Source organism: Nycticebus coucang, chromosome 23, assembly GCF_027406575.1.
Source record: "Nycticebus coucang isolate mNycCou1 chromosome 23, mNycCou1.pri, whole genome shotgun sequence".
Classification (NCBI taxonomy): Eukaryota; Metazoa; Chordata; class Mammalia; order Primates; family Lorisidae; genus Nycticebus; species Nycticebus coucang.
In genome coordinates this window covers 36,806,257-36,826,007 of record NC_069802.1, presented here as the reverse complement: position 1 = coordinate 36,826,007, position 19,751 = coordinate 36,806,257, and the positions used below count along the sequence as shown (strand labels likewise).

The 19,751-nt window shown below is 45.8% G+C and overlaps 1 non-coding gene across 1 annotated transcript; it reads right to left on the bottom strand.

Annotated features, from left to right (window-relative positions):
* Positions 1-3,706: 3,706 nt before the first annotated feature.
* LOC128576177 (U6 spliceosomal RNA) lies at positions 3,707-3,813 on the bottom strand. Its single transcript, XR_008377282.1, has one exon. It is a non-coding gene; the product is annotated as a U6 spliceosomal RNA (small nuclear RNA).
* Positions 3,814-19,751: the final 15,938 nt, after the last annotated feature.

Here is a 19,751-nt window from a genome sequence, read left to right as displayed (position 1 = left end):
GCTGCAGCCACAAGCTCACCACACCACCCTGTCCTTTCACCAGCTGGAAAATTCTTTCCAGGAGTCACTCAGCTGAATTCCCCCTGGGTCTCACTGGTTGCCCTGGCTGCAAAGGATACTGGGACCAGGTGTGTTTGATTTATTCCCTGGGATGAGGCAAGTTACTTCCCCCCCAAAAAAGGTTTTGTGGCAGGTGTTCAGCAAGCAGGTGGCACAGTTTGACTCGTGGGTTAGAAATGCTCCCTCTGGCTGCCAGGAGAGGTGTGGAGCCTGGGGTCTGGCCAGATGGCACCAGCTCACCTGACTCCCCAGGGGACATTGAAGTCAGCCAGGCAGGGGAGTAACGGGGCCCTGGCCCAGCCTGTGAGAGGGAGAGGCTGGTGGTTCTGTGCGGCCCAGCAGGCAGAGGTGGGTACACAGAACTCTCCCTGCTCCCATGCCCCTCCTTAGCCCCCTCAGAGATCTCCCTAGTCTGTGAGCTGTGGACTCGATCCATCTTGCTTTAGGTGCAAGGCAGTGTCTGGTGACTTAACAAGCAGCTCCAGTGGCGGGACAGAGCCCTGGCCAGTGCCAGTGGTGCAAGTTGTCCACTGAAGTGTGTCCAGCTGCCAGGTTGGGACGTCCAGCAGTGTCGTCCCTCCTCAGACAAGCTCACAGCTGGTTCTTACAAGCCAGCAAGCTGCAGACCCTGCTGAGCAGCAGTGGGCAGCTCTAAGAGACAGGATGTGGTATCCCATGTCATGGGCCTGACTTTTGGGAGCTTGTTCTGGCTGATCCCCAGCTTAGGTACCCGTCTGCCTTTTAGAAGAGACACCACCCAGGAGTCATTTGTCTAACAAACACATGTACTCCTGCTGGGCTCCTGTGCCACCCCACCTGGTGGGAACCCAGTGTGGACACAAGTGACTGGCCCACATGCACCTGCTCCCAGCTGCTGACCACTGAGGCTGCCCAATGTCTCCAATGGAGCAGCCGTGAGGGTTGCACCTCTGGTTGGTGCCTGAGCCCCAACCTGGATTGTGACCCCAGCAAGATGGTTAAGCCCAGAGCCCCAGTGAGAGGTAACACAATTGCAACTCTTAACGATGTAGCTGATTTCTGCACCTTTAAACCTCTGTGTTCCTAGAATCAGGGACTGCTGGGTGTCACTCACAACACCCCACGTGTGGCTTTCACAGTTGCATTTAGGACTGGTTCTGTCTCTCTCCGGTCCCTGGTTCTCTTTGACTGAAAGTCGAAGCTTCCAGCTGTTGCCGATCCTCTTGGGCTAGGGCATGGCCCTCCTCGTCCACTGGGGCAGGTTTCTCCTAAACAGTGTATCCTTAACAACTCTGATTTCTTCTTTAGTTGTTAGTCCATTAAGGAGAAAAAGAAGACTATATAAGTAAATGTGCGCCTGTAGCTCAGTGGCTAGGGCGCCGGCCACATACACCAGAGCTGGCAGGTTGGAATCCAGCCCGGGCCTGCCAAACAACAATGACAACTACAACCAAAAAATGGCCAGGTGTTGTGGCAGGTGCCTGTAGTCCCAGCTACTTGGGAGGCTGAGGCAGGAGAATTACTTAAGCCCAAGAGTCTGAGGTTGCTGTCAGCTGTGATGCCAGGGCACTCTATGGAGGGTGACACTTTGAGACTCTGTCTCAAAAAAAAAAAGTAAAGAAAATTTGATAAGATTCAGTAAAACAACATTTTAACACTGAAAACTCAAACCAAGAATCAGGCAAAGATAGCTGCTTTTCACTAGTTATTTAATGTTGTTTTGACATTTATAGCTAATGCATAAAATAAATAAACAAAATAAGCAGAGTAAGAGAAGAAATGCAGAAAGGAGAATTGCTTTTGTTTTCAGATAGTATTTTTTCCCAGAAAACCAAATAAAAGATCAAGAGCCTTTAAATCAGCCTAAACATGTTAAAAATGAGAATGAAGAAATAAATACAGCATTCAGAGTGGTGATTAAAAACAGTGGAATATCAGGAATGAATTTAGCCTGAAAGGCGTAGGATCTACATGATGAAAATCTGTAGCCCCACTGAGAAATCTAGAACAGGCTTTGCACCAAAAAACAGCATCTTAGAGAAAGCCCCCAATGAGACGTCCTCCCTCTTTCCGTGTAATTCCAACTACACTCTCAATAGCTCTGCATTTTTAGTTTCAAAATGGGTGAGATTATGTTTAAATTCATTGAAAAAAGAATGGGGCCAACAGGTGAGGGCCAAGGCCAGTTGCTGTGAGGATACTGCTCCGCCTCGCCAGGGGTCGGGACCACTCTGGCTGGTCACTAGAGTCTGGCCACATGGAGCCAGGAGCTGCCTTCCCATTCCTGGGTTCCCAGTTTTTATAATCACATCACTATTACTGGTGGGGAGAAAATTATTCCAACAAAGTATTTATTGGAATTAACTAATATCAAGGAAAAGATATAATAACACGTTTCTTATGATGCCTGAAGTCACGTATTTATGTAGCCTTTTGGGGAAAGGTTTTGTTTTTGTTTATATGCCATAAATAAAGGTACACTATTTCCAAAAATAGAAACTAGAAAGAAGTAGGAACTCCTGCATCCAGCAAGAGTGTGAATTGCCAGGGGCACCCACACAGAGATTTGGCCTTAGCTCCCAAAGCCAGAGAGATGCTGGGCTCCGCCTCCAGGGTTGCCAATACCTGTCAGAATGCTTTATTAGACATGGAGCGTGCAATACTTGAAAACTGTCTATTTGTTGCAAGGTAATAAACCCATCATGTTAACATAAATAACAATTGTGTGAAAAATATTCTCCAAATCAAAAATATTTTGGCTATGGGCGGCGCCTGTGGCTCAGTTGGTAAGGCGCCGGCCCCATATACCGAGGGTGGCGGGTTCAAACCCGGCCCGGGCTGAACTGCAACCAAAAAATAGCTGGGCGTTGTGGCGGGCGCCTGTAGTCCCAGCTACTCGGGAGGCTGAGGCAAGAGAATCACTTAAGCCCAGGAGTTGGAGGTTGCTGTGAGCTGTGTGAGGCCATGGCACTCTACCGAGGGCCATAAAGTGAGACTCTGTCACTACAAAAAAAATATATATATATTTTTTGGCTATAAAAGCGATGTTGTTTTACACTTGTGCAAATCTCTGGCTTAGGAGAAGCCCGCTGGATCACAGGGGCTCCTGTGCGCCACTGTGGGCCGTGTTTCCACCGTAACATGAGGAGTGGGTGTGGGCAATCTGGCTCCCACAGATGCGGGTTTGGAAAAGGAAGGAACATTTTAATAACTTTTGCAAATATTATCATATGGATGTTACTCCTTGATTTTATACCGACACTTGACAGGGGAGTGGTGGTTTTTTCGGGTTAGCTGTGACATGGAATCTGGAACCACGTCAGTGAGCTTTGCCTACTGTCTCCCTGGCCCACCTTGCATTTTTAACTGCTCTTTCTCCATCCTTTTGTGATGTCGCTCACTGAGGACTTAGAAAATCTTGGCTCAACTCACCAAGTTATGCAGATTTTCCAAATGTTGACACACTTCATTAAACTTTTTTTTTTTTTTTTGAGACAGAGTCTCACTCTATCACCCGGGGTAGAGTGTAGTAGCCTCATCATAGCTTGCAGCAACCTTGAGCTCTTGGGCTCAAGTGATCCTCCTGCCTCAGCCACCCAAGTAGCTGGGACTACAGATGCCTGCCACCGTGCCTGGCTAGTTTTTCTTTCTTTTTTTTTTTTTTTTTAAAAATATGGAACGCTTCACGAATTTGCGTGTCATCCTTGCGCAGGGGCCATGCTAATCTTCTCTGTATCGTTCCAATTTTAGTATATGTGCTGCCGAAGCGAGCACCTGGCTAGTTTTTCTATTTTTAGTAGACACGGGGTCTCACTGTTGCTCAGCCTGATCTTGAACTGCTGAGCTCACGTGATGCACCTGCCTGGGCCTCCTGAGTATCTAGGATTACAGCATAAGCCCTTGTACCCAGCTTTCGTTGATCCTTATTTAAAAATCACTTTATTCATGGTGTGATAGCACCATAAATCTTAGCCAAAAAGTCTTTAAGTTGGGAAATTGTCTATCCTGGTGAGGGACACAAGCTTTTCAAAATTCTGGTGTTTGCATGAGAGCTTGAATTTTATCGTTCGGTTGTGAGCCCCCCTGAAGGGACAAGCTCACTTTGTTCTTTTTCAAGAAAATGTGGGCAAGGGTACCTGAGGCTGAATAACCAGGGTTTCTGTCCAGTCCAAGGTTTCCTCTTTCAGGAAAACCTATTTACAACGGTAACTGCATCTTCTCAACTGCTGTGCGTGCTCCTTAGCTCGGCATAGGACAGAAGCTCTGCACACCTTTCCATGTGCTCACACAGAGTTTTAAAAAGACATGGACTCGGGTGGTGCCTGTGGCTCAAAGGGGTAGGGTGCCAGCCCCATATGCCGGAGGTGATGGGTTCAAACCCAGCCCCAGCCAGAAACTGCAAAAAGAAAAAAGACATGGACTCAAGTGTAAGAATCTCGCACAGTTGATCATTCTTTTTTTTTTGGCCGGGGCTGGGTTTGAACCCACCACCTCCAGCATATGGAACCAGCACCCTACTCCTTGAGCCACAGGCACCGCCCCACAGTTGATCATTCTTAGTGTCAGTACTTGTCAAGGACACAGTTCAGCTGCACTTCTGTCCTGTGGTCAGTTGTGTGCTGCAAAGCATGGGGATGGCGGCCAGAATTTGGTGCTCCCTAGACGCGTGCCCTGGGACCCCCACTGCTTCTGTGCCGTCAGTGTTGAAGGTCAGGGAGTGGGTCTGAATGGTGTTGTTCAGAATACTGTGAAAGCTGCTCAACAGGGCCTGTGGGCCTGATTTGAGAAGCACTATGGTAGAGAAACTCCAGCGGGTGTGCACAGCAACTGGAAGAGAATATACTGGCAGCCTCTGTCCGTCGGTGAGGACCGCGGAGGGCCACCACGTGGGGGTTCTTCCTCACTGCCCTGGGTGTCGATGCGTGGACAACGAGTGCACCGTGCCCCCCAAGGGCCCAGAAGTGCCCCCTTCTTCCTTCATGCAACAGCCGGTTTACTGATTCTCTTCTGCATTCTAGATGCGAGGGACAGTGGGGTAAAGCAGACTGAAATTATGGTCCTGAAGGGTTTCCAGAGGGGGTGGGGTTAGACAACAATAAACAAAATGAGTAAATTATTTAGGTTGTTAGAAGATAAGCGTTTTAGAGGGAAATAAAACTGAAGGGAAGAGTGGCAGCTTAATGCTAAGCACCGCCTGGGAAGCCCTGGGCAGGAACTCCCAGAGCCATGGCACCCCAAGGTGGGGGGGAGGTGTCCTTAAAACGTGTCCTGTCTGGGCGAGGACAGGGACGGTCCAACTGGCATAGGCCTCTAGTGTGGGCTGTGGCTGGACAAACGCCCAGCTCTCTGGGTGCCAGCTCTGTGCCAACAACAACCTGTCCCCACGCAGAGTCATGCTGAGTGGGGCTCCTGGGGAAGGAGGATTCTTTCTGCCCAGGTCCATTTCAGTGGGGCCCTTGGGGGACTTGGCTCCCTGGCCTAGGAGGTGAAGATCTCACAGCAGGAAAAACTAATTGGAAGGTCCTGGGACTGCCCGATCTTCCAGAACAGAAACCCAAACCTGCCACATGTGGGGAAGACACCCCAGACATGGGTTCCTAGCCAACCAAGCACGACCCCTTTGTGACCACTACCCCAGGTGAGCCTGATGTGCTGGGGCAAGCCCCTGCCCTGCATGCAGCGGCCATCAGCACATGTCCCAACCCTGCCATTTGTGAGCCCTGCTGCTGCCGGCCCGGTTCCATCTGTCCCCCTGCCCTGCACCATCTGTAAGTGTCATATTTATCCCCCACAGCAGACCTGGAGAACAGAATGGAGCAGGTACACTGCAGGGCTCAGTATAGCCACACGCATGCTGGGCAGAGGAGGGAGGAGAGAGACCCCAGAAACTGAGGAGCCAGCAGCTCTGGCATTCGGTTTGGGCACACGATGATCTGCCCTCCCCGTGAGGCTGAGTGGCCACTCTCTGCACGCTCTAAGGAAAAGACGTGACATTTGGGGGCTTCCTTGGGGTTAGAGGACTTCACAGCTGTCGCTGGTGCATTCGCATTGCTGGGTGGAGGGGTGGCATCTGCATGTTGGACAGCCCACCCGGAGACCACAAAGGCAGCCCAGCAGCTTTGCAGCTAATCACGGCTCCTTTGGCAAGTTCTTTGGGAGCCCCTATGCCTGAGCCCTGATCCTGTCGGAGACCTGAGCTAGTGCTGTCCCGTGGCCCATCTTGCGTCAGGCCGCTCGTGCCCTGCAGCCAGGAATGGGGCTGGTCCGGTACCCGTGTCTGGCCTACCGGCCTGTTAGTCCACACCACTGTGCTGCAGAGACAGGACCTTGCTGCTCTGGGGAGGCGTAAGCCTTTTCGTTGGCTCTGTGCACACGCAGTCACTGCGTGTGGACAGTGCGTGAGGACAGACCCCTCTTTGTTAGTAGCAGACACACACTCAGTGTGTGCAGCACCACAGTTTCACAGGGTTCTTACCATGGGTATTGTTCCAGGCTTTCTCTTCAATAAATAGCCATGCTGTGGACACCCTCCTGTGTCATCAAATAGTTCTTAACTCCAGGGGAACAGAACATTGAACAAAAAAGGAAAAGTTAAATCCTGCCACAGTGGTGCTCACATAAGGTCAGGGCCCAGGATTTTTTCATGCAGATAACCTGTTGTCACAGCACCACCTGCAGAAAAGGACATCTCTTCACGACCCAGGGGCTTTGGAGTCCTTGAATGTGAATGTGTGAGTCTCTGTCCTTTGATGATCATGTCTCTCCCACTGTCTTCATCATCACCCATCTTGCAGTCCAACATAATAAATCTTTGAACTGTATGATTCATTTTAGAAATTGAATATTCTAAGTCCTTAGCGTTTCCTCATAATTTTTTTAATTATGGTAAACATAATATAAATTTTACCTTTTTTTTGAGATAGAGTCTCACTCTGTTGCCCAGATACAGTGTGGCATCGTAGCTCACAGCAACCTCAAACTCCTTGTCTCGCTCTGGCTCAGGCTGGTCTCGAACTCCTGAGCTCAGGCAATCCACCTGCCTTGGCCTCCAAGAGCTCTGGGATTATAGGCATAAGCCACTGCACCTGGCTAATTTTACCATTTTTAAGAGTGCAATTTAGAGGCATTAAGCCACTGTGCCTGGCCTGCTTTCAATTCTTTTTGGTATACTCAGAAGTGGAATTGCTGGATCATGTGGTAAATCTAATTAATTTTTTAAGGAATTAATAGGAAAAAATTGGGGGGGGGTATGAATTCCTGCATGTTGAATTTCTGGATCAAGGGCAGTGCCTGTGGCTCAGTGACTAGGGCACCAGCCCATATACCAAGGGTGATGGGTTCGAACCTGGCCTCAGCCAAACTGCAACAAAAAAATAGCCGGGCATTGTGGCAGGCACCTGTAGTCCCAGCTACTTGGGAGGCTGAGGCAAGAGAATCGCCTAAGCCCAAGAGCTGGAGGTTGCTGTGAGCTGCGATGCCACAGCACTCTACCAAGGGCGACAAAGTGAGTGTCTCTAAAAAAAAAAAAAAGAAAGAAAAGAATTTCTGGATCAAAAGGAAGGAAGATGTATTCAGAATTTTAATAGATATTATTGAAATGCTTTCCCAAGATGCTAACCTACCTCAAATGTTATGTTATGAACCAAAACTTTAATACCCAAACCTGATTTTTTAAAAGTACAAAAATGAAAAAAAAAATTGAAAATTCTAAATAAAACAGTAGCAAATATAATGCACCATGACCACAGAGGGGTTCTCCAGAAGAGCGAGGTCCTCACCGTCAGAGAGCGGCACACATGATTCACTAATGGGGAAGGGGCCACAGGGTCATGTGTGTAGGAAAAAGCTTCTGGCGTGATAGGGATAGAAGGGGCCATGTGACAGGTTATTCACTCACCCCTCAGCAGGTGTTGTGCGTGGCAGTGGAGTGAGACAGGCACATCCAGGAAACGGATGGAGACAGGAGTCCTGTTCATCCACATTGCCACACTCGGTCCAGCCACACAGGAACTCAGTGACTGGTGTAAGTATTAGAAAAAGACATGCAACAGTGATCTCTATTTCCCAGTGATGTTATAAAACCAGAATACCCAGAAGAAAAGTATTTTTTAAATGTTCTAGAATTAAGAGGCAAATACATAAATAAATACATGAAATTCCTTTTTTTCTAAATTAGTAATGACCAGTTTGAAATAGACAAAACCCCATTCATAATAGTGAGAAAAGCTGTAAAATCCTTATGAATAAGTGGAAGTGGAGAGGCTACTACCACAGTGATGGTGAAGAACAGTGGAGGACGTGCGGTCAGGGCCGGTGAGGGGAGGCTGAGCCCCCACATGATTCCTAAAGTGAAGAGTTGTAAGTACAGACTCGTGTGCTTGAAAAGTGGAACAAATTGGTTCTAAGCTTCTTAGGAAAGAAAAACAAAAGAGTAAGAAAGAGAGAGAGCAACCCTGGGCTTGTCACCAGGTGGTAGCACTTCAGTGGTGCCAAGCACACAGGACGCTCCACTGCTGCAGAGCCCCAGGACTTAACAGTTTGCAGGGCTTGTCACTGGCAGAAGTGACTGAGGGTGACCCCCAGGGCCCAGTGGATGTCACATCGGCATGCACAGGATACCTGCAGCAGCCCACGCACCCCCAGCCTCTGTGCTTGCCGAGGGTCCCCAAGTCAGGAGAAGGGAGGCCAGCGGTGGTGGCTGGTGCCGGGGAGCCTGGACAGCCCAGGCGCCTTGCTCTGCCTGGGAGGGGGAGGCCTCCAGGCACCTCTCCCATCAGCTTCCAGAATCCCCTCACAAAGGGCTTCTGCCAGCTTCTAGAACTTTCCTCACAGTGTTACAGCTGAGTTCGTTAATCCCCATTTTTTGACCCTCCCTCTTTTCCTTATCTGCAGCTCAGGGCTGGAAGGTCTGTAGCCCCACACACCCTGGCAGCCCACGTGCATCCCCTGCCCCTGGCTGTCCTGCACACAGGCTCAAGTTCAGACCCCACGAACATGCGAAATTGGGATTCAGCTCTGTGCCTGACCCCCCACCTCCCTCACTTTCCAAAACGCCTTTGTCTTTTCCTGTTCAAAGAACTTTCAAGAGACTTTCCATGTTGTGCTGGGAACAGTGTGGCACCCCAGGGTGCCAGCTGGCATCTCTGCAATTATCATTAAATTACAGGGACAATTTTAATTTCACAATAATTAGAAATATCAACTGCTGCTTGAGCCTTCAAAACTAATGGAATTTTAATGGGCAGCTGCTTAGGTTACAGCTAAGAATAGCAGCTCCACTGAGCGTCTGGAGCCAGGGGCTCTGCGTGGGTGCTGGCCTCCATGTGGGAGTCATGCCAGGGAGCAGGGGCACCTGGGGGTGGCTGCAGGACACTGGCCAGACCACCACTCTGTGTCTACCCATTAAGGGGAAAAGCAACACTCAGCACCGGTACTGGCCCAGTCAGGTGCAGGGCACCTACTTCCCATACTTAGGGCCTCAAGTTTAGCAAATCCCCCTAAAAATGCAAATCTGCCCCAGATCCACCTGGCCCCACAGCCTCAGTTCGTGGCACTGAGCTGTGGCTCCTGACCATGGCTTTCCAGGACACACCCCACACCAGGCCTCGGCAGCCCTGAGGAAGGCTGCAGTCCTGAGGTATGCAGGGGTCTGGGTGCTCAGAAGGGATTCCTCCTGCTGCAAGGATTACAGCGCAAGGTCTGAAAACAATTGTTTCTTACATTGAGTCCAGTTTTCCAGTTGTTTAAAGGCAAATGGAGGAGGAGGTGACTACATCCTAGGGACAGTAGAAGTTGACAGTCTTTGATGGACAGAAGATTTTGCTTTTGATTAAATCAAAACTATCTATTTTAAATATTTTTCTTTTATGGCTAAAGCTTCTGGATATTAAGTACTCTCCCATGGAGTATTCTAGAAGCTGTGATTACCTGCAGGGCTCTGATCCATCTCAGCTGATGGCTGCATATCAGGGCCCGTTTTTTCCATGTGATATTCCTGTGGCTCCAGAGCCATTTGTTAGGAAGTCTTTACTTTCCCCATGGAATTTTTCTGGTGCTTTGTCAAAAATAAATCCATGGTGGGCGGTGCCTGTGGCTCAAAGGGGTAGGGCACCGGCCCCATATGCCGGAGGTGGCGGGTTCAAACCCAGCCCCGGCAAAAAAAAAAAAAAACTACAAAAAAAAAAAAGTAAATACATGGAACAAGAGCGGGTCTGTTTCTGACACTGTTTGGTACACGGGTCTACACATCTACAGCATCTTGGCCACTATGGAAAGTCTTGAGGTCACGTGGATTAAGTCTTCTAAACTTGTGCTTCTTTTCTAAAGTTATTTCAACTATTTCATGTCTTTTGTGTTTTTATATAAATTTTAGATTAGCTTATCAACTTCTACTCCAAAGAAACTGCTGCAGTTTTGGTTGAGATGGTATAGAATCCACAGACCCACCTGAAGAGAACTGATAGGATGAAAATATTCAGTCTTATAATTTATGAACATAAGTCCATTTGGAGAAACTTAGTGCATCCTTTATTATTAGGTTTATTCATCAGTTTATTAGTTTTCCGATTGTTGCTGGTACAGAGACATACAATTACTTTTTGTATCTATAACCTGCACCCTGCTAAACTCACTTATTCGTCCAAAGAGCCTTTTCTTTTTTTTTTTTTTTCTAGAAAAGAATTCCTTAAGATTTTCTGTGTTCACAATCACATCTTCTGTGAGTAAGGGCCAGTTTCTTGTCCGTGTGTCTCTGTGTCCCAGGGGCAGGGTCCGCTAAGACCTGTGGAACTGGCACCACTGACTAAAGAAATACAGAGTTAGAAACAACGGCAAAGACCGAGACATGAGACACAAATAGAATTAAAGGCGGGAGCTCGGGGGTCCACTGCCCGTTTGTGGGATTCCAGCAATGGCACCGAGTGTTTGCTCCACTCTGCTTTCTTGGAGTCCATTTGCCCAGAGGGTAGATGAGGAAGGGAACAAAGAGGCCAGCAGTTTCTCTGAGTGAGCATATCAGCTCCTATTGTTATTTTTAAGGGTTCGAGTAGCCTTGAAAAATCTGAAATCTGAGCCTTGTATTGGGAGAGCCTCCCACTTGAGATCACACAGACGGATTTCTAGGGAGGAGTTAAACTCCACTAGTTTCCTGTGGAGTAAAACGCCACTGGCATTAATCTCCTTTGAGGAATTCGTGAGAGGGAGGAATTTTCCTTCCATTACCACCACAGAGGATCTTCCTCTGCGATAAGGGATATAAGCTCTTCTGCCCATATCTGAGGGCTCGAGCTGCTCCCTTGATCTCTGCCCCAGGCAAATGCAAATCTCCACAGTGGGTATCTGCTTTGCTTGTTTACTAGGCAGGAGATGACCCAGTTGATGTTTCTTTCTAGGTCTTACCATAGTCTCTTCTATGGCCATTTTTCCTCAGAGTGCTCACAGACCCAGCAGGGGTGTTTGTAAGCTGTATCCCCAACAGGCTAGAATTTCAGAAAAGGCAGAAAGCTTGGCTAGCAATGGCCGGCTTAAATGTAAACTAGCTGAATTTTCTTTGTTCCAACTCACTCACAGCTTACTTTTTAATTTTCCTCTTTTTCTGGGGGTGCTTTCCCTTGCCAAGAATGGGGTCTTTGGTCTTCCTGCACCTTTTATTTCTCTTGCTTGCCTTATTTTTCTGGCCAAAACCTCCATTAAATACTGAAAAGAAGTTATGAGAGCAGCAGCACCGTCTTACTTCTGATCTTGGGGGAAAGTGCTCAGTCATTCACTAAGGAGTATGATGTCAGCTTTAGGTTTTTTATAGATGCCTTTTATCAAATGAGAAAATTCTCCTCTAACTTTAGTTTGTTTGGAATTTTTGTCATAAACAGATGCTGAGGTTTTACAAATGCTAATTCTGCATTTAAAGAAGACCACAAGATTTTTGTTATTTTGTTAATGTGGTAATTTATATAATAAGAATTCTTTTTTAGGTTTGGTGTCATAGCACAGTGGTTATGGCACAACCACATATACCGAGGCTGGTGGGTTCGCCTGGCCTTGACCAGCTAAACAATGACAACTGCAACCAAAAAATAGCCAGACCTTGTGGTGGGCGCCTATAGTCCTAGCTACTTGGGAGGCTGAGGCAAGAGAATCACTTAAGCCCAAGAGTTTGAGGTTGCTATGAGCTGTGATGCCACAGCCCTCTACCGTGGGTGACATAGTGAGACTCTGTCTCAAAAAAAAAAAATGGTGCCCCATGACTTCATTAATGTACACAGCTATGATTTAATATTAAATAAATTTAAAAAGAAAGAATTATTTTTCAAATGTTAAACCAACCTTGCATGCCTGGGATAAGCTGCACTTGTACATGTATGTTATTCAATTTAGTAATATTCTGGATAAGGACTTTTGTGTCTGTGTTCACAAAGAACATTGGTCTGTAATTTATTTTTCTCATGATGTCCTTGTCAGATTTTAGTATGAGTTATGTCATAAAGCTGGGCACAGTGGCTCACACCTGTAATCCCAGAACTGTGGGAGGCTGAGGAAGGAGAATTACTTGAGCCCAGGATTCGTGACTTGGCTGAGCAAGAGTAAGACCCCAACTCATGAAAATACAAAAAGGCCCAGCCAGCCACCGTGGTGAGTGCCTGCAATCCTAGCGGCTTCCAGAGGCTGAGGCAGTGGGATGCCCACAGCCCAAGTCTGAGGTTGCAGTGAGCTTACAATGCCATGGCACTCTGCTCAGGGACATAGGGTGGGACTCAGTCTCAACAACAACAAAAAGCAAAGAAATAAAAAATAAGCAAGGAAATAAAATAAAAGGAAGAGTTATGTCATAAAACAAGTTCAAGAATGTTCTATCTTTCTCTGTTTTCTGAAAAAGTTTGTGTGAGAATGGTTATTTCATCCTCCAACATTGCATGGTCCTGGAGTTTTATATCTGGATAAATTTCTTTGTGGAAAATGCTAGCTTTTCCCTAAAAAAAAGAAAAAATTTTTTTTTTTGAGACATAGCCTCAAGCTATCACCCTGGGTAGAGTGCCGCGACATCACAGCTCACAGCAACCTCCAACTCCTGGGCTTAAGTGATTCTCTTGCCTCAACCTCCCAAGTAGCTGGGACTACAGGCGCCCACCACAACACCTGGCTATTTTTTGGTTGTCGTTGTTTGGCAGGCCCAGGCTGGATTCGAACCCACCACCTCTGGTGTATGTGGTTGGTGCCTTAGTCGCTTGAGCTACAGGTGCCAAGCTCTATTTATTTATTTATTTTTTGCATAGCTGAGCCAAAATGTATTCATTTATTTATTTATTTTATTAAATCATAGCTGTGTACACTAATGCAATCATGGGGTACAATGTGCTGGTTTTATATACAATTTGAAATGTTTTCGTCAAACTGGTTAACATCTTTATTTTTGAGACAGAGTCTCACTTTGCTGTCTTAGAGCGCCATGGCCTCAGCGTAGCTCACAGCAACCTCAAACTCCTAGGCTCAAGTGATCCTCTTGCCTCAGCCTCCCAGGTAGCTGGGACTATAGGTGCACAACCTTTGGTTAGTTTTTCTTTATTTTTTTTTATTTTTTGCAGTTTTTGGCCAGGGCTGGGTTTGAACCCACCACCTCTGGCATATGGGGCCGGCACCCTAACCCTCTGAGTCACAGGTGCCGCCCTAGTTTTTCTATTTCTAGTAGAGACGGGGTCTCACTCTTGCTCAGGCTGACTTCAAACTGCCTAGCTCAAGTGATCAATCCTCCTGCATTGGCCTCTTGCACCCAGCCTCTCTTACCATCTTTTTATATCGTCAGGCTTCGTGGTAATATTCCTGATGTTGGTAATTTGTGTTTTCCCCCTGTTTTTTAAGGGTGGATACATTTTATTAATCATTTTGAAAAATCTATTTTTTGGCTGTCTTGTTTTATTCTATGGCTTGGCTGATTTCCATTTCAATGATTTCTACTCTTATTTTTATTATTTCCTTTTGTTAAAAGATTCCATCTGGGTAGCACCTGTGGCTCAAAGGAGTAGGGCGCCAGCCCCATATGCTGGAGGTGGTAGGTTCAAACCCAGCCCCAGCCAAAAACTGCAAAAAAAGTAAAAAAAAAAAAAAAAAAAAAAAAGAGATTCCGTCTGGCATTATTTTCCCTTCAACTTAAAGAATTTCTTGGGGCGGCGCCTATAGCTCAAGGAGTAAGGGGCCAGTCCCATATGCCGGAGGTGGCGGGTTCAAACCCAGCCCCGGCCAAAAACCACAAAATAAAAAAAAAAAAGAATTTCTTTTAACATTTCTTATAGTGCGAATATGCTGGCAATAGATTCATTCAGCTTTTGTTTATCTGAAAATGCCTCTATTTTGCTTTCATTTTTTTTTAAAGGTTATGTTCACTAGATATAGAATTCTCATTTGACAGTCCCTTCACCATCCTTTTTTTAAAAAAGTCTCTTTTATTTTACAGAATAATTTTCTTTGTCTTCTTCCTGAATCAGTTTTTTTTTTTTTTTTTTTTTTTTTAGACAGAGCCTTGAGCTTTCGTCCTGGGTAGAGTGCTGTGGCATCACAGCTCACAGCAACCTCCAACTCCTGGGCTCAAGCGATTCTCCTGTTCAGCCTCCCAAATAGCTGGGACCATAGGCGTCCACCACAATGCCTGGCTATATTTTGGTTGTAGTTGTCATTGTTGTTTGGGAGGCCTGGGCTGGATGCAAACCTGCCAGCTCTGGTGCATGTCACCTTAGCCATTTGAGCTACAGGAATCAGTTTTTTAAAAAAAATAATTTTTAGGGCAGTGCCTGTAGCTCAAATGAGTAGGGTGCTGGCCCTGGCCAAAAACTGCAAAAAAAAAAAAAAAAAAATTTTTTTTTTAAATTTCAAAATACTAGGCAATACCTGTGTTCTTGTTACACAGATGAATTGTATAATGTTGAAAGCAAGACTTTTAGTGTGCCTGTCACCAGAATAGTGGTAACCCCTCCTTCCCCTCCTCCCTCCTGACCTCCCCGCCTTTGTTACCAATACCTTTTACATCATTTTATGACCATGTGTACCCACTGCTTAGCTCCCACTTATTAGTGAGAACACATGGTGTTTATTTTTCCATTCCTGAGATATTTCACTTAAGATAATGGTTCCAGGTGGCACCTGTGGCTCAGTGAGTAGGGTGCCGGCCCCATATGTCGAGGGTGGTTCAAACCCAGCCCTGGCCAAACTGCAACAAAAAAATAGCCAGGCATTGTGGCGGGCACCTGTAGTCCCAGCTGCTCGGGAGGCTGAGGCAAGAGAATCGTGTAAGCCCAAGAGTTAGAGGTTGCTGTGAGCTGTGTGATGCCACGGCACTCTACCGAGGGCGGTACAGTGAGACTCTGTCTCTACAAAAAAAAAAAAAAAAAAAAAAAGATAATGGTTCCATCTAAGTTGCTGCAAATGACATTATTTCATTCCTTTCTATGGCTGAGCAGTACGCCATGGTGTGTGTACAAATGAATGTATTTGTGTGTGTATATGTGTGTGTTTATATGTGTATATACAGAAGGTGCCAAAACTGTATACACATTTTAAGAAAGAAAAAAACTATTAAAAGTGTAATACTCGGGCGGTGCCTGTGGCTCAGTGAGTAGAGTGCCGGCTCCATAAACCGAGGGTGGTGGGTTCAAAACCAGCCCCAGCCAAACTGCAACAAAAAAATAGCTGGGCGTTGTGGCGGGCGCCTGTAGTGAGACTCTGTCTCTAAAAAAAAAAAAAATGTTTAAAATTGTAATACTCAATATACACTCATAATTTTTTGTTACCTTGTATATTGTACCTTGTATCTCTTGTAATTGCAGAAATCAGTTGTGCCTCAGTATTATAATTTTTTTTTAAATTTTTATTTATTTGTGGGTTTTGGCCAGGGCTGGGTTTGAACCCGCCACCTCCAGCATATGGGACTGGCGCCCTATCCCTTTGAGCCACAGGCGCCTAATACAGTTTTTCCTTTCTTAAAATGTGTATGCATTTTTGGCACAGTGTGTGCGTGTGTGTCTGTGTGTGACATGTTCTTTATCCACTCATCAGTGGTAGGCTCTTAGGTTGATTCCGCACCTCTGCTACTGTGATTAATATTCAGGTGCGGGTGTCTTTTTTATAAAATGATTTCTTTTCCTTTGGTTTGAGACCCAGTAATGGAACTGCTAAATTGAATTGCCGTGAATTGAATGGTAGGTCTATTTTTAGTTCTTTGAGGAATTTCCATACTGTTTTCCATGGAGGTTGTAGTAATTTACAGTCCCACTAACAATGTATAAGTGTTTCTTTCTCACTATATCCACATCAACATCTATTTATTTTTATTTTTTGTCTTTTTTGCAGTTTTTTGTTTTGGCCAGGGCTGAGCTTGAACTCACTACCTCTGGCATATGGGGCCGGCACCCTACTCCTTTGAGCCATAGGCACGCCCTATTTTTATTTATTTTATTTTATTTTTTTGAGACAGAGCCTCAAGCTATCGCCCTGGGTAGAGGGCTGTGGCATCACAGCTCATAGCAACCTCCAACTCCTGGGCTCAAGCAAGTCTCCTATCTCCGCCTCTCAAGTAGCTGGGACTATAGGCACCCGCCACAACGCCTGGCTATTTTTTTTTTTTTTTTTTTTAGTTGTAGCCATCATTGTTGTTTGGCGGGCCCGGGTTGGATTTGAACCCACCAGCTCAGGTGTATGTAGCTGGCGCCTTAGCCACTTGAGCCACAGGCATCGAGCCTATTTTTATTTTTTTAATGACCATTTGGGGGGACTCACACCTATGATCCTAACACTCTGGGAGGGCAAGGTGGGTGAATTATTTGAGCTCAGGAGTTCACAACCAGTCTGAGCAAGAGCAAGACCCCATCTCTAAAGAAGAGCCAGGAATTGTCGCTGGCACCTATAGCCCCAGCTACTTGGGAGGCTGAGGCAAGAGGATTGCTTGAGCTCAAGAATTTGAGGTTGCTGTGAGCTAGATTGACACTACGGCACTCCACCCCAGGGTGACCGAGTGAGACTCTGCGTCAAAAAACAACAACAACAAAAAAAGACTCTCACTCTATTTTTTAATATTTTTGTCATTTGTATATTTCTTTTGAAAAAATTCTGTTCGTATCTTTTCCCAACTTTTTAATGAGGTTACTTGTTTTTTTCTTGCTAATTTATGTGAGTTCTTTGTCCATTTTGGACATCAGCCTTTTTTAGACATATAGTTTGTGAATATTTCCTTCTATTCAGCTGTTTATTTACTCTGCTGATTATTTCCCTTGCTGTGTAGAAACTTTTTAAGTAAGTCTTATTCATTTATTTTGATTTTCCTATTTGCCTTTGAGATCTTAGTTAGAAGTTCTTTGTCTAGGCCAATGTCTGAAAGAGTTTTTCTTATTATTTCTTCCAAAAATTTTTTTTTTTTTTTGTAGAGACAGAGTCTCACTTTATGGCCCTTGGTAGAGTGCCATGGCATCATACAGCTCACAGCAACCTCTAAAGCCCTCCTGGGCTTTAGCGATTCTCTTGCCTCAGCCTCCCGAGTAGCTGGGACTACAGGCGCCTGCCACACACCCGGCTATTTCTTCCAAATTTTTATGGTTTCAGGTCTTACATTTAGGTCTTTAGTCCTGAGTTTAATTGAAGGGGCACAGTCCCCTGCACCCTTGTGAGGTGAATTAGTCTCATTTGTGCTCCTTGAGGTACAAGGCTCTGAGAAGGAACATTTCCGGTACTTGGGCTAGATGTGAGTTTTGGGGGATAGTCTCCCCCAGCTCACATAAGCGGCTTTACTGAAAAATGCAGGCAGTCACGCCTTAAAGGAAAGAATGTGCCGGAAGGCCCTCACCAAGTCGTAGCTGGAGACAGATCATCTGCCTGGGTGATGATCTTAATTGCACTTAATTCTCTACCTCTATTTACACAATAACTTTCAGTTAGTCATATAAGGAAGTGGACAAACAGAACAGACAACCCAGCACCTTTGTGGTTTATCTCCAAACAAGACATTCTTAGTTTAGAAAGGTGTGTACGCAGCCGCTCGGGAGGCTGAGGCAAGAGAATCGCGTAAGCCCAAGAGCTGGAGGTTGCTGTGAGCTGTGACGTCACAGCACTCTACTGAGGGCAGTGAAGTGAGACTGTCTCTACAAAAAAAAAAAAAGAAAGGTGTGTACGAAAAAAAAATAAAAATAAAAATAAATAAATAAATAAAACCGGGCGTTGTGGCGGGCGCCTGCAGTCCCAGCTACTCGGGAGGCTGAGGCAGGAGAATCGCCTAAGCCCAGGAGTTGGAGGTTGCTGTGAGCTGTGTGATGCCACAACACTCTACTGAGGGCCATAAAGTGAAACTGTCTCTACAAAAAAAAAAAAAAAAAAGAAAGGTGTGTACGTACTTTGCTATATTAATGCTGATAAGAAATCTTGATGACAGTTTTATTACCTTTTGTCTTCTTTATTCTTGGATTATTTTTATCTGATGAGTTTGGGTATATAAGAAAGTGAATAAAGACACGTGATGGCTGATGTGCCTGAGCAAGCACCAGCCTTCCCTTTTAAAATCATTCATTTTGTCTGTGGTGCTGCCTCTGCGTCATCAACTAGAAGCCCAGTGGACAGCAACGTTTAATCCTGAGTTGATTTTTTTTTTTTTTATAGAGACAAAGTCTCACTGTACCGCCCTCAGTAGAGTGCCGTGGTGTCACACGGCTCACAGCAACCTCCAGCTCTTGGGTTTACGTGATTCTCTTGCCTCAGCCTCCCGAGTAGCTGGGACTACAGGCGTCCACCACAACACCTGGCTATTTTTTTTGTTGCAGTTTGGCCGAGGCTGGGTTTGAACCCGCCACCCTCGGCATATGGGGCCGGCGCCCTGCTCACTGAGCCACGGGCGCCGCCAATCCTGAGTTGATTTTTGTTAGGGCGAGAGCCGTCCTGCTTTATTCTCTTGTATGTGGCTCTGATTTTCCCAGCACAATTTATTGATAGGGCATCCTTTCCCCTGTATGTGTTTTTTGTCCACTTTGTCAAAAATCAGTTGGTTGTAGCTATCTGGCTTTATTTCTGTGTTGTCCATTCTTTTCCTTTGGTCTGTTTCCCTTTATACCAGTACCAGGTTGTTTTGGTCACAATAGCCTTATAGTATAATTTGAAGTTAGGTAATATGATGTCTCCAGATTTGTTCTTTTCGCTTAAGGTTACTTGGGCTCTTTTTTAGTTCCATATGTAGTTTAGAATTATTTTTTCTAGATCTGTGAAAAATTATGTTGGTATTTTGATGGGATTGTGTTACGTCTGTAAATCTCTTTGGGCAATGTGGACATTTTAACAATATTGATTCTTCCAGGCCATGAAGATAAGATTTTTTTTTTCATTTGTTTGTGTCATCTCTGATTTTTTTTTTTTTTTTTGAGAAAGAGTCTCACTTTGTTGCCCCTGATAGAGTGCCATGGCATCACAGCTCACAGCCACCTCAAATTCTTGGGCTCAAGTGATTCTCTTGCCTCAGCCTCAAGTATCTGGGACGACAGGTGCCTGCCACAACGCCTGGCTATTTTTAAAGATGAGGTCTGGCTCTAGCTCAGGCTGGTCTTCAACTGGTGAGCTCAGGCAATTGGTCTCTGAGAGTGCTGGGATTACGGTGTGAGTCATCTATGATTTTTTCATCTATGTCTTGTACTTCTCCTTGTAGAGATCTTTCATCTTCTTGGTCAGTTACATTTCTAGGTATTTTCTTTTCTTTGTAG